Consider the following 19,356-nt stretch of genomic DNA (forward strand, 5'->3'; position numbering starts at 1 on the left):
CACAAGTGAGTGTCAACTTCTGTGTCTACCTAGGTCTAACACTTAATTTGCACAGCTGTTCAAAATAGTATCACTGAGTGGTGATGAATAAGGGTAAATTTTTTTTAAAATAAATTTATCTATTTATTTATTTTGGCTGCTTGGATCTTTGTTGCTGTGCGTGGGCCTTCTCTAGCTTCAGCGAGCAGAGGCTACTCTTCTTTGCGGTGTGTGGGCTTCTCATTGTGGTGGCTTCTCTTGTTGCGGAGCATGGACTCTAGGTGCACGTGCTTCAGTAGTTGTGGCATGCGGGCTCAGTAGTTGTGGCTCGTAGGCTCTAGAGCACAGGCTCAGTAGTTGTGGCTCATGGGCTTAGCTGCTCCGTGGCATGTGGCATCTTCCCTGACCAGGGCTCAAACTTGTGTCCCCTGCATTGGCAGGCGGATTCTTAACCACTGTGCCACTAGGGAAAGGTAAATTTTAATTACACACAAAAAATGTTACCCATAGAACTTCCTCTTTTTCAGTGTGTTGTTGCTTACTGCTTTTTTACAAGTGTCATATATACATTACTAATCCTAGCAAGCCTGCTGTAAAATGAGGAAGAGAAATAGAAAATATCCTGATTTCTTAAACTGGAAGATATTTTTTTTTTCTGAGTATTGCTCCAGGCTACCTGTCAATGTTCTCCTTCAGCAGCCTTATTTTCTTGTTTTTCCATCACACTCAGAAGTATTTCCACACTTCCCTATGCTTCTTCAGATGTTCTTATGCATTTAGTTATGATTCTTCAGAGATTCTGGCCCAAACCTCATGGTTTATCTTAGGCTCCAGAATAGGAGAGTTAGGACAGACAGTGAGTAATGTGCATTTGGAGATATGTAGGCAGAGCTGACACCAAAAGGGAGGGAGGAGAACGCGTTAAGTTTGTCTTTCCTCTCTCCAGCCCAGGCTCCCTGTTTGGTGTAGTTAAGAGATTAGATTACCTACACCCAGGGCAAGTGATTGTTTTCTCTAGTCTTCAGTTTCTTAATATAGTAGCTATTTGATGGAAAATGTACTCAACTAATATTTATGTCCTAGGAAAACTGCAGGATTCCAAGGATTTAACAATAATCCAGAAACAGAATGGTCCCTCATCCTTTGAATTTATATCTGATGAATTCCTTCCCTTTTCTCTTTACCTCCTATCTGCCCCCTGAAGGTCTTATGTCAATTAAAACAGACTAAAGTGCAGTTATTTTGTCCTTGTAGGAGAAGGATTTTTATTAATAGCTTTAGGAAAAATAAAGATTCAGTTACACAGTAACTTCCCTGATAGAAAAGATAATGTGACAACTCCACCCTATAATGCCAAGTAGAAAAATGGATTGTCATTAAATATTAGCTAGTGTATATTTATTTTCACAGAAGGCCTTGAAAAGTGTGATTATCCAGAGGAAGATATCTTAACAGAAGCATGACATATGAGTGACCAGAGAGCTGGCATTTGTGAACTCCTGTGAGAGATAGAGGGTAGCCTATTTCAGTGCAGATAAATGAATTTGTGACAGAGGTCATGATTTGGCAAATTTAGATACTCATTGAATTATATGAATTTAGTGTTTGTCATGAAAAATTATTTTTGACAAAATAGTTCTACAGAGGTAGCATGAACATGTCTTATTTGTTCCTTCCTTACCATATGCATTGCCAACATTCTATTATAAGCCTTCACCAGCTTCTAACTGTGCTGTTGCACGGGATTCTAATTTTTATCCTTCCAGGCAAATATGTAAATTTTACCCCGTGCACGTGTGTGTGTGTGTGTGTGTGTGTGTGTGTGTGTGTGTGTGTGTGTGTAGAGAGAGAGAGTGAGAGAGAGGAGAGGAAAGAGGGAACACAAGCTTGCTGTGTCAGATACTGTTCCAAGGTTCAAGTGCTGGAAATATTGCAGTAACTCAAAGTACCAGTGTCTCTCTTCCCATGGAGCTTAAAGCCTCATGTGAATCGGAAACAGTTTAAAATGAATAAGTAAATAAGCAAGGTAATTTCTACACAGTATGATTTTGTAGAAAGGGAGAGGCTATTTCAGATGGAGAGGTGAGGGGTGGCCATTATGAGTTGATGTGAGGTCTTGAGAAAAGGACGATCCAGTTATGCATTCTACTCTCTTATGTGGTCCTCATCGTGCCTCCAGGATAGGTATATGTCTAGAAACCTTCAGTAATGCCCTACACTCCTTGGATTAATATCCAAGATCTTTACACTGGTTTTCAAGGTTCTTCATAATATGATGTGTTTTATCCAGTGTATCTCATTACCCACTAACGCTAAACTATTTTCCCCTGGTTCTCTGAGCCCCAGGACAGAAGCCATTTCTAGACACTTTGGACTATCCTTCTAAAATGAACCCTGAAACATATGTCTTCTCCTAAAAGGAATTTTCTTTCTTTTTTTATCATACCCTTCCAAATAACATTTATGTAAAGCATTCCATATTATGCCCCTTCAGTGAACTCTTCAATGATTGCCCCAATCTGCAGAAGGCAGGCTTTTATATAGTTGCCATTCATTTTGGCTCTAAATTATGTGCCATCTTTTTTTTTAAACCTTCAAATATACTCAGTTTTGTTTTTTAACACAAACAGTAAGATATATGCACATAATAGTAATAATTACCATGACTAAAAGATAAAACAAGATATCATCTGAGAATTTTTCAGAATTGCATTGAAAAATGACCTGAGTCCTCATATTGAAAGTCCAAATATCAAGGACGTAGTTTTTGTTTTTTGAGCTGTTTCGACATTTTTTCTAAATGATTATGCCTCCTTCAAGAGATCCCTATTGGTCTCCTTAAATTTTGTAGACCACTTAATTTTCTATCACCTCGTATTTTCTTAGCATCTTTTAGCTTCTCAAAATCTTGTATCAGACTCTTCTCCATTATGTTATTTTGATCTCTTCATTTTTCCTATTTAGTTTCCTTGGTCCTTAGTAGTTTTCTGGAGAACTTTTCACTGTTATATGTGACAGACCATATCACAGAAAGAACACTGAATAATTAGAGTTATTGAAAGGTAGAGTTGGAAGTGTATGGTAGATATATTTAAATATTTCTCTTTTTTTAAACATCTTTATTGGAGAATTATGTACTATCTTATGCTATTATTCAATTCTTTCCTGAGAATGATTAGAACAGGGGACAGTTTTTGGTGTTGCTTTGTTTTTGTTTGTTTGTTTTTGAGTATCAACTATGTGCCAAACATTCTATACCATTTTACTCTTATCTCCACAACAACCCTGAAATGTTAAGTTTCGGGATGCCTATTGTATTGATGAAGAAGTTAAGTCTTGTCTTTGAAATTACTAACACAGGGTCATACCGCCAGGAAGTAACTGAAGTGGGACTCAATCTGACTTCCCTCTAATTCCAAAGCCTATAATATTTCCATTACACCAGAACTTCTCTCTGCATTTAAATGGCTTGCTTCTTGATGGGAAATGCGAGGCCAACATTTCTTCTGTCTTCTTTAAAATCTAACATATTACTTGGTACATGATAGGTCCTTGATAAATTTGTACAAATTTGTACTTGATAAATTAAACAAAAATATGAAGAAATGCTAGTCTCTCCTTACAAGAAACTGGGAACAGGAGTTGCCTCTGCAAAGTTACAGTGTGAAAGAGAATGCATTTTTCAAGTAATCCTTTCTTCTTCATGTTGATTCTGTACCTGTGATTCCATCTGGAATGCCCATTGCTTTCTTTTCTGCCTTATGAAATCCCACTTATCCACACCCAGTTCAAATGTTACTTTCTCTGTGAAGATTTCAAAATGCCCTCTAGGGAGGGTGTTTGCCATGGGGTTTGTGTTCCCATAGTGCTTTATATATACACCACATTTTAGCAATCGTCTGTTTAGAGGTCAAGTATATACAGATGTTTCTCCCTGTATGTACTGACAATGCCTGCCAACAAATCTAAAGTTGAACACCATAAGTTGAGTTGTTCTCATATTATACTTTTTGAAGTTGCAGGCAGAAGAATGGACTGTTGTCATTCGTTGGTCTAAATTAACTCCCGTGCTGCTAGGATGGCTTTCACATCAGGAACAAATTCTTCATTGTGGGAAAGATAAAGAAGAGAGTTTCACATCACATATTTTACTTTTGTATACCACAATTCAAAGTACCTACTACTTATTATTTGTCACGTTTCTTGGTACAAATTATAAATAGTAATGTGAGACCTACTATCACATTAAACAGTTAACTTTTCACATACTGATGCACAATCCCTCTTATATTCTTGTTATCATTTCTTATTATCCTGCTGCTTCTTCCTCTGGGTCTAGACTGTATACACTGTCATTACCTTTTGGTCATAGGCCAACTTCTTGTATCCTCAGTACCTAAGACAGTACATGGTATATAGTAGATGATCAAATAATGCATATTGAATGAAGGAAGGAAGGACCTTATTGACATCTTGGTTTCTGGAGAAGAAAGGCTCTTTCCTATTTTCATTTCCCATTCAGTCTCATATTGAGCTTCTAATGAAAATTTCTGCTTCTTCATCTCTTTTCACAATTGAACCAGGGACACCTGGATTCTGTGGTCATTCTGACCCCCATTGAAGAGTCACTTCAAGGTTCACAACTGAAGTATTTAATTCTTTAATGCCATTGGATAAAGGTTGTAGGATCTGGCTTGCAAACTGGACTTTTAGGAATTAGTGGTATATGAGGTAGCTAGGGAAATTAGGGAATCAGGTAGGAAGTTATCAATTCTACCCCACTTCAACATTCAATAATCTATAATATGCCTACAAATTACTGTAAAGATATTCAAATTCCCTCTCAGGTAATTCAACCTTGGTATTTAAAAATATTTGGCAATCACATTTGATTTTAAGCACAATTGAAAGTGTTCATAATGTTGCCAATAAGTGGTATTGAGGTTTTCATTTATAGTGTAATACTTTTAATCTTGTTTTTTTAATAGCAGGGGATTAAGTGGGTTTTTTTTTTTCTTTTGTTCTTAATTTCCCTGAATGCCTGCCAGATGCTACTTTTGTAGGCAGACCTCTTGTTCCTTTGCTTCATCAATTGAATGGAAGTGATTTTTGGCAACCTATATTCTTGCAGCCATGTTATGCCAGTGAAATGGAGTCCACTTCATACCTCTTACCTTACCAATTGTTTAATAACATGTAAAATTTTAAGAGATAATGGAGTATAGGAAGGGTTGATGGTTTATTTTTCTAAGTAGGGAATATTGCCAAACGTAGAGATGGAAAATTAATGATTTTGTTTTGCTCTTATTTGAATAAAAAGCTTCAGAAATTTCAACATGCTACCTTTATGGAACTTTTTTCATCTCTTTCTTCCTCTCAATCACAATTTATTTCCAAATGTAGATGAATAAAATCTTGGAATTGGAATGCACACCTTGGAGATTCTATAGGAGTCTAACCTCCCAACCTGTGCTGGGATTCCATTTACAGTCCTACAAGAACCCATCATCTGGTTGTCCAGCTTCTGTCAGAGCATTTTCAATTTATGTTTTTCCAACCCAGACTATAATGGGATAGAGATTAAAAGAAATAAATCAGCTCTAGAGTCAGTTTTCTTTCTAACTCTGCCTGTTACATAGAGTAAGGTCAGACTCTTCCATGGATCTTAGTATCCTCATGTATAAAATGATAGGGCTGAAACAAAAGCCTTCTAAGTTCCTTTCTAGATTAGCCATCCTATGACTCTTGCTATATAAACACATACACATATTCAAATCTAATAACTATTACCTTAAAAATTAGATTTTTGAAAATATATTTATTAATGTTAGTTTTCTACTGACCTCCTTCAAAATTTCAAGGAAACAATGAATCCACCCCCAATATCACCTCAAATATATACATATAATAATAATAATAATAATAATAAGGTCATATTTGAAAATTCCAGCACCTACTTCATGGAACCCTTGACTCTGTTCATGTGCATCATTATTGGTCAAATGGCCCGCCACACAGGAGTAAGGAAGAGTAGAACTAGGAAGAAATATACACAGTTTATATGCTGCACATAGTGAGTATAAAAAAGTAAAAATAACCTGAAGGTAATCACCTGTAACTTGTAATACGAGTAACACAAGGGAGCAGATGGCCTGTGGCAGAGCTCTGAAGAAGAAAGAGCTGGAGAAAGCAAGAGAAGAGAAAGAAAATTGAGCTAAATGTGCTAATGAGAAATGCAGATATGTAAGAGCTGAAAAGGACCTTAGGAGATGTTCCTGTCTCCCTCTTTCATGTTGCTGACATTTTTTAGCTTTTCTTTTAATCACTTTAGTTTGTAGGGAGTAGGCGCATAATGCTAAACAATTCTAATTTCTAGATATTTATTTCTAATATAAACTCAAAATCTGCCTTCTTGTAAACTTTACTTCTCTGCCTCTAAGCTATTCATTGGAACAACACAAAGATATTCACTCACAAAATGACCTATTTTAAATACCAATTGCATACAGTATTGAACTTAACATGTGACACCTTAACTGGCATTGCATCATATTTTGGATTTGAACAAGGCAGAGGACAGAGGCAAGTTCCTTGATTTCAGTGGCAACATTAGCTTTTTCAAAAAAAGAAAAAAAAGTCTCCCTTTTAATTTATACTGAGCACCTTTATCAAAATACCAAAGTTTACTTTTTTATAAAAAACTATGAATCATTTAAGACCATTTTCCATAATATTCCATCTGAATTAAGCTATGCGTATGGAACAAAACAATGAGTTCGAAGTTATGAGTATGAGATTAGCTGACACAAGGTTTTGTTTTAGTGGCTTTAGAGAAAAGAACAAGAACGGTAAAATCATGTTTTGCCTTGAATTTTCCATGTAAATAATGCATAAGAGAGAGGGAGGGAGGTAAAGGTAAAATAATGCTGTGTTTCTATGTTGTGAATCAGCATTAGGTTAAAGTGTCATTGCATCCAGGTGCCAGGTAGATTTGCAGTGGTGAAAGCATTTCAGGGGGTGAAAACAATATATACATTAGAAACATCTTCCTATGAAATTTAAGAAAAAACAGTGAGCAAAAACTGTGGCCTACATTCAGTAGTTCTGAAATGCATTCTAAGATCCACACAGTTGACTTTGACAGTTGATACTGTGTACTTTTTTACTCTAACCGTGAATGTGGTGGCACAGTGGAAGGTGCTCTGGTTTATATACTCAGTATCTTGAAGTTAAATAACTGGTGCTCTATCCTTTCAGAGCAAGTGATTCATAGTTTATAAATAATGAAAAAAAACCTCCTCAGGGGAAAACCCATTGTTTTGCAATATATGAACTCATCAATAGCCCCAGATGTTTTGCATTCTTAATTATGTCAAAATAGTAAGGCTATGAGCAAAAATTGGTTGTTGACCTGCCACAGGAGACCAGGTGGGAGAAGGAATTTGTGAGGAACCAGACCCCAACTATATAAATTATGTAAAAAGTTGCCAAAAATAAAAATGTTCATCTATCATGGAAATATATGATAGTTAATAATGCAGTGCTTTGCACTTTTCCAGTGGTAACTACATATTAAAAGAAAATAATTAAACAGATTTTTTTCCTAAGTTGCTGAAAGGTAGCTAGATGTTCTCTTGCCTGAATTCTGGTAAAACTGATAGATTTATTTAGCTTTGTGAACTAAGTGATGTTATACAACAGGTTCATTGGCAGCTTTTTTTAAGTTTTAAAGCACAAGCATATTTAAAAGATCGTATAGTCAAGTATTTAATGATGGGAGAACTGGATTCTTTTGTTCCTGTTTTGTCTGTTCTCCTGTGTGAATGTGAGTGGAAGTAACTTTTTTTTTTCTCTTCCATGCACAGCTATAGATTGTCTAGATGCAAAATATTTAATACCTTCTGAATCTAAAGCTTTATTGTATTCACTCTTTTTAAATGTAATATTCCTATGTTCTCAACAGATGCTTCTTCTAGCTCAAAGCCACTTCATATGAAAATGGTAAATTAAAAATTCCTTTTCTAGCTACCGAAGAGTTACTTCAAGAGAACACAGAGACATTTTGTTTTGTTTTGTTTTGTTTTTGCAAAGCAAGTTGAAAAATTCTAACCTTGGCCCTAAGGTATTTCATCAAAAGCAGTCTTATGTAAAAGACCTCTTTTCTTCTCTCTTTTTTTTTTTTAAACAAGTTTATTTTCTGTTTCAAAATTATTTATTTATTTATTTATTTTGGCTGAGGTGGGTCTTCGTTTCTGTGCGAGGGCTTTCTCTAGTTGCGGCGAGCAGGGGCCACTCTTCATCGCGGTGCGCAGGCCTCTCGCTATCGCGGCCTCTCTTGTTGCCTCTCTTGTTGCGGAGCACAGGCTCCAGACGCGCAGGCTCTGTAGTTGTGGCTCACGGGCCTAGTTGCTCCACGGCATGTGGGATCTTCCCAGACCAGGGCTCGAACCCGTGTCCCCTGCATTGGGGGGCAGATTCTCAACCACTCCACCACCACCAGGGAAGCCCTAAAAGACCTCTTTTCTCTTTTCAAAAGTAAGTTTGCCCCTGTACTCATGCTCCGTCCTTTCTAAATGAGCTGAAAATAATTTGTATGCAGTTCTCTAGTTTTGCTTAACTTCTTGCATTTCATCAGGATCTAGTCCAACTCAATGGCGCTTTTAAGAGAATTAAATTTGGAAAATAACCTTATAGTGTTGGCTCACTCAGAGTGGTGCCAGCATTAAAGGATAGAACTGACAACAAGCCATACAACATTTCCCTTGTTTCCTTGACCACAGTGATTTGTAACCTTGCCATAAGAATATTTTCTCTGAGTTACTGATGAGAGAAAAACTCACATAAATTCTTTAGTCCATCCATCCTGTTCTTTATGACTTATGAAGGCTTTGTTCAAATCTCACCTAGATTGGCAAGAGGAAACATTTTTCCTAAATATAAAAGATAAAAATAAAATAAATATATACTAGTTAAAAAGAGAGGGGGGAAATAAATTAACCTAACACAGGAACTGCTTGCTTAAGTAGGAGTCAAAAATGTGGAGTCACACTCAACCATTCAGTAATAGATAATTGCTGAAGCAATTAACCTTTATATGAAGAATGGCTCTGTGCCACAATCAGTCATATCAGAAAGACCCACATGGACTGTGGACTATGGAGAATGGTCCTCCTGATGCCCATCAAAACTTGACATTCATGATTGTTCTCTAATGTAGCAAGAAGCCAGACGGAATTGTGGGGTGTGCTGTCAGAAAGAGATAAATCAGGATTTTAAAATAAACATGCATTCAATACCTTGAATTTATGAACCATCCTACATGTGGAAGTTACTTGTTTTGTCAGTTTATCAGAGCAAGCACAGGTATGGACAAGACTTAATGAAAGCAACCTGGACAGGATGGGTCACAAATTTCCAACAAATCCCCATACTGTTTCATGAGATTTTCCCTGTCCTATTTTCTGTCTCTAGACCAAAAAAAGAAAGAAAAAAATCTTTATGCAAGATCATACTCTGCATGTGCCTATACACCTATTTTCCCAAAGTAGGGCACCCTTTGCCTGTGACTTCCTCATAATGAAATAATGAAACCAAAATGTATATTTTTGGAGCACTTATGGGCAAAAGCTACCTCACTGCTGCACAGCTTGGGCTGAAGTAAATTTTGTTTTTCCTATACCGGATCTTCTCATCTCTCTTGAGCACTTGCTCCATCTTTCAACAACTCACAAAATGCTGTAGAGATTTTAGTTTCTGTGAGTAGAGATTGGTGGTTGAGTATCTTGCAGTAGGGCCCTTTCACCAAGGTACTTGGCAATCTGTGAAGCTATCAGAATTTTAAAAAGTATTTAAACTATCTGCTTCCCTTTCTTCTTCAGGGATGATTGTTTTCATTCAGTCTCAGCTGCTCAAATGTGTAATTCAATACATATTTGTTCAGTAACTTCTATATGACAAATTGACAGAAAAGGGAAGAGGCATCTGTGTTACTGGGGCTACTGGGGTCTCTATACTTCCCTATCCTGGTATGAATCACATTTCATCATTATTGCTTATTTACGATTGACAATCTTCTCTCATATACAGTAACCTCTGTGAGCGTAGGACAGTGTCTGTTTATCTCATCATTGCATTCCCTGAGCCTAACATGGTACCTAGCACGTCAGGCCCTTAATAATTTTTGTGGAATGTCTAGAGGGAGGGAAAGCATATGGAAGGAAAGTGGTTCAGGAGACTCACCTGCTTAAAATATCTCCTTATACATTTTTCCTTTTGAGAAGATGTAAATAATCTATGGAAAAATTACAGCTACTGGTCAACTTAGTAACATTTGAATACTGAATATGAATAACTATCCTCTTGGCCTTTTTGAAATTTCCACCCATTATTTAGTTTTCTCAATAATTCTATAGGAAAGGCAGGGCTATTAAGAGACTATTTCTCAATGTTAAAATTTGGGGTCAATTACTTTAATTCAAAATTTGCATAAAATATTTTCTTAATTTGATTTGTAGGCTAGCACATACAATGTAAGAGGCAGAAAGAAAAGGAGAGAGAAGAAATCATGATAGCCTCCTTTTCACTACCTTCTCTCCCTTTTCTCCCTATGGCGGGCACTTTTCTACCATAAGGACTACAACAGCTCACTTCTCCACAAAAGCTAGGGGCTCATTCATGGGTAGATTTTGACCTATAACAAAAAGATTTCATAAGCCGACTTCTTCAGAATCCCAAACTATGGTCATCATCAGGTCATTAGTTAACAAGCTGACTATTTATTTGGTGGATCCATCAAACACCTACTCTCTGAGTGCTTCCTGCAAGCCGGGTGCTGGTGACAAAGTGATTGCTGATTCCCTTTCTCAAGCATCTCAAATATTCTTCTGGATTTTGAAGCAAAATTAGAGATATATGCTGTTTCAATTTTTTTCCCTTTTGCTCTTTAAAGAAATCACTAGTAGACTTTAATGGCATAACCAATCAGGTTTTTTAAAAAAATTCTTTCCCCAATATATGAAATATTACAAAATTTCATAAAATTTCAGAACAGCCAATATCTTTATATGGAGAATAAGCTTGGAGGTACCAGTTGTTATCAATCATGAAAATTATTTCTTTAATAGTTCTTAGAAGAACTCAATCATGCAATTCTTCTTCTCAGGAGAACATTAGACTTAAGATATTTGAGACTGCATAGTCCAGTTATCTCAATTAAGGCTCAGGGTATCTGATGCTGAAAGAGATCTGTGGCCTTCCCCATGGCACCTAGGACATAAATGACCAAAGACCTATATCTCTTGAGTTCCACTTAGTATTTAAAGAGGCTAGAATGCCATTTAGGAAACTATGATGCAGGCCATTAATTCTAAGGATCCAGAAACTAAGTGCAGATGTTTCCACTATTCTTTGGGCTGTGAAACCTGGCACACATAGTAGTGATATACATGAATGGAAATTATTCCTGTCTGAAGGAACTAAGCCACTGCTTCCTCAAAATCAAGTGATGGTACAGCTGTGTAATGCTGGGAAGCAACAACCCAATTAACATATTTGTTCCCAGGTGTACGAAAAAAGTGTTCACAAATAATTTGCTTAGTTACACTTTACTCCTATGTGGTCTTGAAACACAAAACACATAAAGAGCAAAGGTTAAGATCCAGTGGCTTCATTTTGAATGAATATACACAGCTGTTATACATAGGGGAAATATTAATTTTCTTTTTTTATTAATTTTATTTGAAAACCCCACAGTTTTGTTGATTCTTTCCCGATTTTAAGTTTGAATTTTGCAATGCTCCATGTTATAATTTGGATATTCCTGAAAATAGAGTTTATTTTGCCTCTTTATCACTGCATATTAGATCACAGATTAACTATGCTTCCTCTGCGGATTTAGCAGAAATGCAGTCATTCAATCTGTAGTCCGGTTTTAGTGACCTCTAGGAAACTTTAATTGTTCTGCTTTATTTTACTTTAGAGTTACTGAACTCTGAACATTTGTCTTTTTAAACATACACATCAATATCACTTATAAATCAAGGAAATACACCATTCTCATTTTTCTATTATATATATGTGTATATATATATAATGCCTATATATGTGTGTGTATGTATAGGAAGAAATCCTAATTTTTGCTCTGGAAACAAGCATGATATTTTTGTGGCGTACCTCTTGTCATTTGGCCAAACAAATTCAACTACCAAAAAATACAAAATGTGTATTTCATTTCAGGAGGAATCCACCTTTTTTTTCTATTCAGAAAATTGTTTTAGGAAGACTTATCCAAACTTATTCCATCATAGTTTAGATATTTATGTTGTATAGAAAACCTTTATGAGAAAAGGAAGTTGTTCTTGCTATACAGCTCATATATTCTATTATCAAAATAAACATAGAAAGAGCAAGCTCACAGCTACTTAAAATGTTTTAAGTTTTGGCTTTACAAAAAGTAAGATAATATATATTAAATTAAATTATATATATATAAATAAACTGAAGTGGTATTTGGTTCACACACATAAAATTTCTTTTAACCTATCAAAAAGTTTAAGCTCTCTTATATTTACAAAAGTATCCATTACATGGTTATTATATCATTTCATAATTTTTAAGATAAACTGAGTTTTCTTTTAAATAAATAATTGTCCATAGATTTGCACCCAGATATAGTCTGAGTTCCACAGGATTCTTGATGACTGAAAAACATCTACATTGGGGCTTCCCTGGTGGCTCAGTGGTTGAGAATCTGCCTGCTAATGCAGGAGACACAGGTTCGAGCCCTGGTCTGGGAAGATCCCACATGCCGCGGAGCAACTAGGCCTGTGAGCCACAACTACAGAGCCTGGGCGTCTGGAGCCTGTGCTCCGCAACAAGAGAGGCCATGATAGTGAGAGGCCTGTGCACCGTGATGAAGAGTGGCCCCCGCTTGCCACAACTAGAGAAAGCCCTCGCACAGAAACGAAGACCCAACACAGCAAAAATAAATAAATTAATTAATAAAAAACTCCTACCCCCAACATCTTAAAAAAAAAAAATCTACATTTAACATAAGGCGCTTTTCATTTCTTCATATTTGACCCTCTCCCTAGTTAAACTGCCCTCTATATATTCCCCTCCAGAATCCAATTTTGGTGCTTCAAGGATTTGCCATGTGTTTTCATTGAGAACAAAATATCATCTTACTATTTGGCCAAGCAGTGAATAATCAATAATATTGTGTAAACATGTCACATCAATAATGGATAAACCTAAAAGCTTGGAGATGCAGGCTTCTGGCAGTGGGATTTGGAAGGAATTAATTGGTGTGCATTCCACCATTAAATAGGAAAATGTTGAAATTTCACCACATTAGCAGCAAAAATCATCATCATCATCACACTGATCTCTCTTTTCCTGTATAAACAATGCACAATATCCCCTCATCCTATACAAATACTACATCTTTGTATGTAGGTTGGTTTTGTTGCTTTATACTTACGTTTAACATAACTGAGCATTCAACTTTTTATCACTATCACCATTATTATTATTATTATTATTTTTATAGCATTTGCTCACTCCTCTCTGAAGGCAGCATGATATTGTGGAAGGAGTTTAAAAACAAGAGGTTTGAATCCCAGCTCCATTTCAGTGACATGCCATTGTGAGTGAATTGGATTAAAAAGGTCCAGGTTTACCTTATAGATTAATAGTACTCCCATCGTAAGCATATTACTTAACTATTTAAGCCTCAGAACTCATCCTTGACTATTTGTATTTATCTCTGTGGCATGCAGTTTTGAAGTCAGCTTTTTATACAGTATCATCTGGCAGGGTGTATCCAGTATACTTCTGCCTAGCTTACAAAGCCTATCACTCCTAAGCAAGAAAGGGTATATAGTACTGTCTAAAAAGATGAGAGTTAAAGAAAATGCAAGGCGTAGAAGAAATAGGGTATGCTTCCAGTTCCAATGGGTGATTTTCAAGGGCCATTTAGTAATATCAATAACTGCCTGGAGCATCGTTTCCCATTCATTTCCTAAAGAATTGCTAAACTTTGGTCTCATTTTACTGCTTATTCATGTGTGCTCATAAGTAGCCTAAAGTGATGCTGATGTTACATACATGAAACTGATCTTCAGTGGATAGCTACAGAGTTTCTTGCCTGAGAGGACTGATTTTCAAAAGGGGTTCAACTAATAGTAAAGATGTCAGAAGGAAGAAAGCCAGAGAACTGCTCAGGCAGTGCCTCCAGAGGCATGTCGCTATGAATGCATTCCTCGAGACAGGGATCCGACTGGATTTTACAGGATGAGGAGCTGGATTTTATCAGTTACTCAAAGGAGACCAAAACAAGGTTACTTACAATAATCAACCTTACAAGGCAAGATGTATAAACCAGCTGCCGATTTATTATTATTGTTAAGAAAAGAAATGATGGGCCCAAAATGGAGTCATTTGTGCTAAGTCCCACATTAGTGAACTAAGACCTAATACCTAAGGTAGTTAACAATTGTAGCCTCTCCCAGGAATGTGACCTTTAACTAGTCAGTCTGGAATTACCCAGTCAACACTAGTGAGGTAATCTGCCTGATACATCCTGACCTTTCCCCAAAGGAAGATGACCTTGCCTGAAACAATTAACTCTTTGCTAGAATAACTTCCTTGTCCCACCTCCTTTTGCTTATAAAGAGTCTTCTATTTTGTACAGCTCCTTGGAGCTCTTTTCAATTTGCTACATGAGATGCTGCCCGATTATGAATCGTTGAGTGCAGGCAATTAGTTCTTCAAATGTACTCAGCTGAATTTTGTGTCTTAACTTACAGATGAGCTATAGTGATTCCCCATTTGTTATTCAGGCATTTCCTTTCTCATATCTAGATATTTGAGAAAATAAATTGTTAATTCATTTTCCCATTTATTCAACACATATTCAATGAGTGTCTGTAGGGTACTGTGCTAGGTATAAATTGTAATAGTTAACAAGGTAGATAAAATCCCTGCCTTCCTAGAGCATTCAGTTCTTTCATAACTATAGATAAGTAAGAATATTATGCCAATAAAATGTGAAAAATACTCTGATAAGTATAAATGTAAGGTTTTGCCAAACCATTCATGGTTACTAAAGAGATCTGTACCTAGATATATCCTAGAGAAATTTCTGAATTCTAAAGATTAAAGCTAATAGTAATGATAAAATAAAGCATTCTAATAGGTGATCTCTTCTAAATGCTTGCTACTAACTGCTTTAAACACATCATAACACTGAACTTCACAACTTTCCCAATGTTAGGTACTGTTATTATTACCATTTTATCGATGAGAAAATTAAGGATTAAAAAGATTAAGTAAGTTCCCTTGGGTCCCACAACTTCTAAGTGACTTTTTATTTAGTGAGGCGCTAAATAATGTCTGGGTGATTCCACACCTCATACTTTTTGATGTATGTGCTACTTGCCCTCACAAAAAAAAAAAAAAAAAAAAAAACACTAAGAGAAAAGGGGGGATGTCTCAGTCACAGAAAGAGATAGCCAGACCAGCATCAGATATCCTATCTGTAATAGTAAATGCTAGAAGGTAATTGATCAATGTTGGAAGAGTTTTCAGCACCATTCCTTTTAATGCAGGTTATTTCTACCAAAATGTGTTTTTTTCACTTGATATTTATTCTCATTGATTTTAATTCATGAGGCTGATCCTTTAATGAACTGGTGCTCATTTGCGGATCTTTCTACAGAACTATATAAGCTGACCCCAGGAAAAGAGGGGGAATTTTCAGTGTACAAATCAAAGGAGTATAAGTCTCAGAGTGTTTCCTTTGAAGGTGAGACCAATGGGTAGTTAGACAATTTGTAAGACTTAACGATAAGATCAGGTTGATAGCTAATGAATGGCCTTGAATGCTGGCTAATGAGAACAGTTGATCCTTGTCTATGACTAAATCAATGTCTTTTAGTTTTTCCATTAAGCTAGTATGATTTTGAATACACAAAACCAGAGTAAAAGGGAGTGAAGCTAATGGCAGAGAGTCTATCCTTTGATCTGACTAACAATGACTTCTATAAACATCTACCAATTCTTCCTTATAAAATTCATGAAAGAAATGACAATCGCAAAGAAATGACAACCACATTTCTATCTCTTCCCCATATGTCCTATTTTCTCTTATGCCATACAATATATCAACATGTGTTTGCATAAATAATGTATAATTTATGACAGTATCCCTTGATTAAAATTTATGGTTTACATAGAATTTTCCTAACTTATCATTCATTTTGTTATTCAATTAAGTCTGATTCAACACATAATGAAAGCCTACAGTGTGGAATTCTAGGAAAACAGGGTAATAGTGGAAGCATACTTTTGTATTTTATCAAATCCCCATATTAAATGATAGAGTGACTAGATAGCAAAAGCAAAAATCTGTGGATAACATTTACAAGGGAGTTACAAGCAGGTGTGGATAAGATACCAGCAGCCACAAGATGTGTATGGTATGAGCATCTGTGCAGCAAGAAGTAGAGAGAACCAGTGGGAAGACTGAAGACCTATAATAGGAGAACCCCCAGAGAGTCATAGGTACTACCTGGAAGGGACAGTGGATCAATCTGAGAATATCTGCTAAAAAGAAAAAAGAGAGATGGGGTTACCCACTCCAATCGCAAGTGAGTGCAAGTGGCACACAGTAAGATGGTCTGGAGGGACTGGAATGATTTAGATTTAGTGAACTCTCAAAATTGAACAGTCGGAGCACTCTTCTACAGCAGTGCCCCACACTGAAAAGAAACTTCTGAGAGTGGGATCAACAAAGAACTGGACAGAAACAGTGGAGTTAAAAAGAAAAACAAGTCTAGATGAAAGTCAGGAGGTAGAACTATGAAATTTCAGAAAGCAAGCCACCATATGTGTCACACTACTCAAAAACAACAGAAGAGGGAGCTCTGTGAAGTTAGGAAATCATTCTAGAGTAAGCCTCCTCCTAAAAGTTTTAAGGAAACTAACAAAATGAGCAACAGAAAAGAAATGAGGGCAAAAGTAATGAGCAACAGAATAGTAATGTACAAAATTAAAATTATATTAAAAATTAGAATAAGGTGAAGAACATCCTTTTAGAAAATTAGAGGTCAAAAAAGATTAAAGATAGGAAAAGAAGATTTATCCTATAGATGATAGGAATGCCTAAAAAGTGAACCAAAACAAAGGAAAAGCATAAATTATAAGCATTATAATTCAAGAAAATGTTGGAAAAAAACCTTGAAGATATATATTTAAATAATAGGCTTTGTCCCTGAAAATTATGATCTTGTATATCCAAAATCAAAATTTTCTAATAAAAGTATGAAGTTTAAAAGTTAAAATTTCTTTGGGCATCTAGGGGAAAAAAAGCATATGACTTAAAGGGAAAATTAAATTGGATTGCTATCAAAATTTTTAATAGCAAAGGTTTCTTACCAAAAACAAATGTAGAGTAACATTTTAAATATTCAGGGAAATAAAGATGTGAGCCAAAGATATTTTATCCAATAAAACTTATGTTCGAGTATAAAGGTCATAAAAAATATTTATCAACATGTAAGAACTAAGGGAATATTTCTTACTGAGGTCTTCCTGAAGAATCTACTGGAGGAAAGCTTCATATAAGCAAAATGCCCAGAGAAAGACTGATATTAAGAAGTAGTGGTGGTGGTGGTGGTGGTGGTGTGATAAATTGGGAGATTTGGAGTGTATAAAAGAGATAACTAATAAGAACCTGCTGTATAAAAAAATAAAATTCAAAAAGTCAAAAAAATAAATAAAGTTATTATAGGGACTTCCTTGGTGATCCAGTGGTAAAGAATCTGCCTTCCAATTCAGGGGACACAGGTTCGATCCCTGGTTGGGGAACTAAGATCCCACAGGCCGCAGGGCAACTAAGCCTGTGCCCCACAACTACTGAGCCCATGTGCCCTGGAGTGTGCAGGCCACAACTAGAGAGAAGCCCACACACCACAACGAAGAGCCCACGTGCCACAATGAAAGATCCCGCATGCTTCAGTGAAGATCCTGTGTCACACAACTAAGACCCAACACAGACAAAAATAAATAAAATAAATAAACAAATAATAATAAAATATTATTATTATTAATAATATATTATTATAAAATAATAATTTTTGAAAAAAATAAAGTTATTATTTAAAAAAGTAGTGGTGAACATTAAATATATACTTACCTATAGAACTAAGATTAAATTTTAACTAAAAGAGGGCTTCCCTGGTGGTGCAGTGGTTAAGAACCCACCTGCCAATGCAGGGGACATGGGTTCAAGCCCTGGTCCAGGAAGATCCCACATGCCACGGAGCAACTAAGCCCGTGTGCCACAACTACTGAACCTGCACTCTAGAGCCCCGAGCCACAACTACTGAACCTGCACTCTAGAGCCCCGAGCCACAACTACTGAAGCCCACCTGCCTAGAGACCGTGCTCCGCAACAAGAGAAGCCACGGCAATGAGAAGCCTGTGCACTGCAATGAAGAGTAACCCCCACTCGCCGCAACTAGAGAAAGCCCGCGGGCAGCAACAAAGACCCAATGCAGCCAAAAATAATAATAAATAAATAAATAAACAAATAAATAAATTTAAAAAGTATAATTAAAAGAGAGTGAACACATATTTATGGCTGTATATTTGACAATGTAGATATAGAACAACCATTAAATTTTTAAAAAGTAGGGAGAATAGGGATAACATATACCAAAAATAACTCTGTTCAAGATTAAATTGGTGATGATAGTATTGTGACATTCACGCTACTATTTGTATACTATAGGATAAAACAAATGACAAATTAGAGACTACTCTAATTCTATCCCCGTGTCTTTGGAAGCATTTTCATTGTGGAAAAAATTAGTTACATGTGTACTGTTAACTACCACATATGTATTCTGTCTATAGTATTGGAGAGAGCACACCACGTGTATTCTATGTATAGTATTAGATAAAGCAAATGAGAAATTATGGGATATTCCAGTTCTGTCATGTCATGTACTTATGGGAATCAAGATTCTCAGTGTAGAAAAAGATAGATATAATATAGAAAAGGTTTAGTAAAGTCGTGTACTTAAATTGGAAATACCAGAATAAGCTCATGAGATGACTTATATTTAAAAATTAAATGTGTATATGCATACATATATATGTATTGTGTGTTTGTGTGTATTTCTCAGTCTGTCTACCAAACAGGTTTAGATATAATGACAACCCCCTAGTAATCATCCTTACTACTCAGTTCTGCAGGCTTGAAATGCCATTTCCCACTAAAAGAAACCAGTGCTTTCTGGGGAGCAGTTGATCCTGGGTCTGGGGCAGAAAATGTAGAAGATAAGTGTGGAACATCCTGCCACATCAGACAGC

The sequence above is a fragment of the Mesoplodon bidens genome (genome assembly GCF_964165515.1).
Source record: "Mesoplodon bidens genome assembly, chromosome: 6".
NCBI classification, from domain to species: Eukaryota; Metazoa; Chordata; class Mammalia; order Artiodactyla; family Ziphiidae; genus Mesoplodon; species Mesoplodon bidens.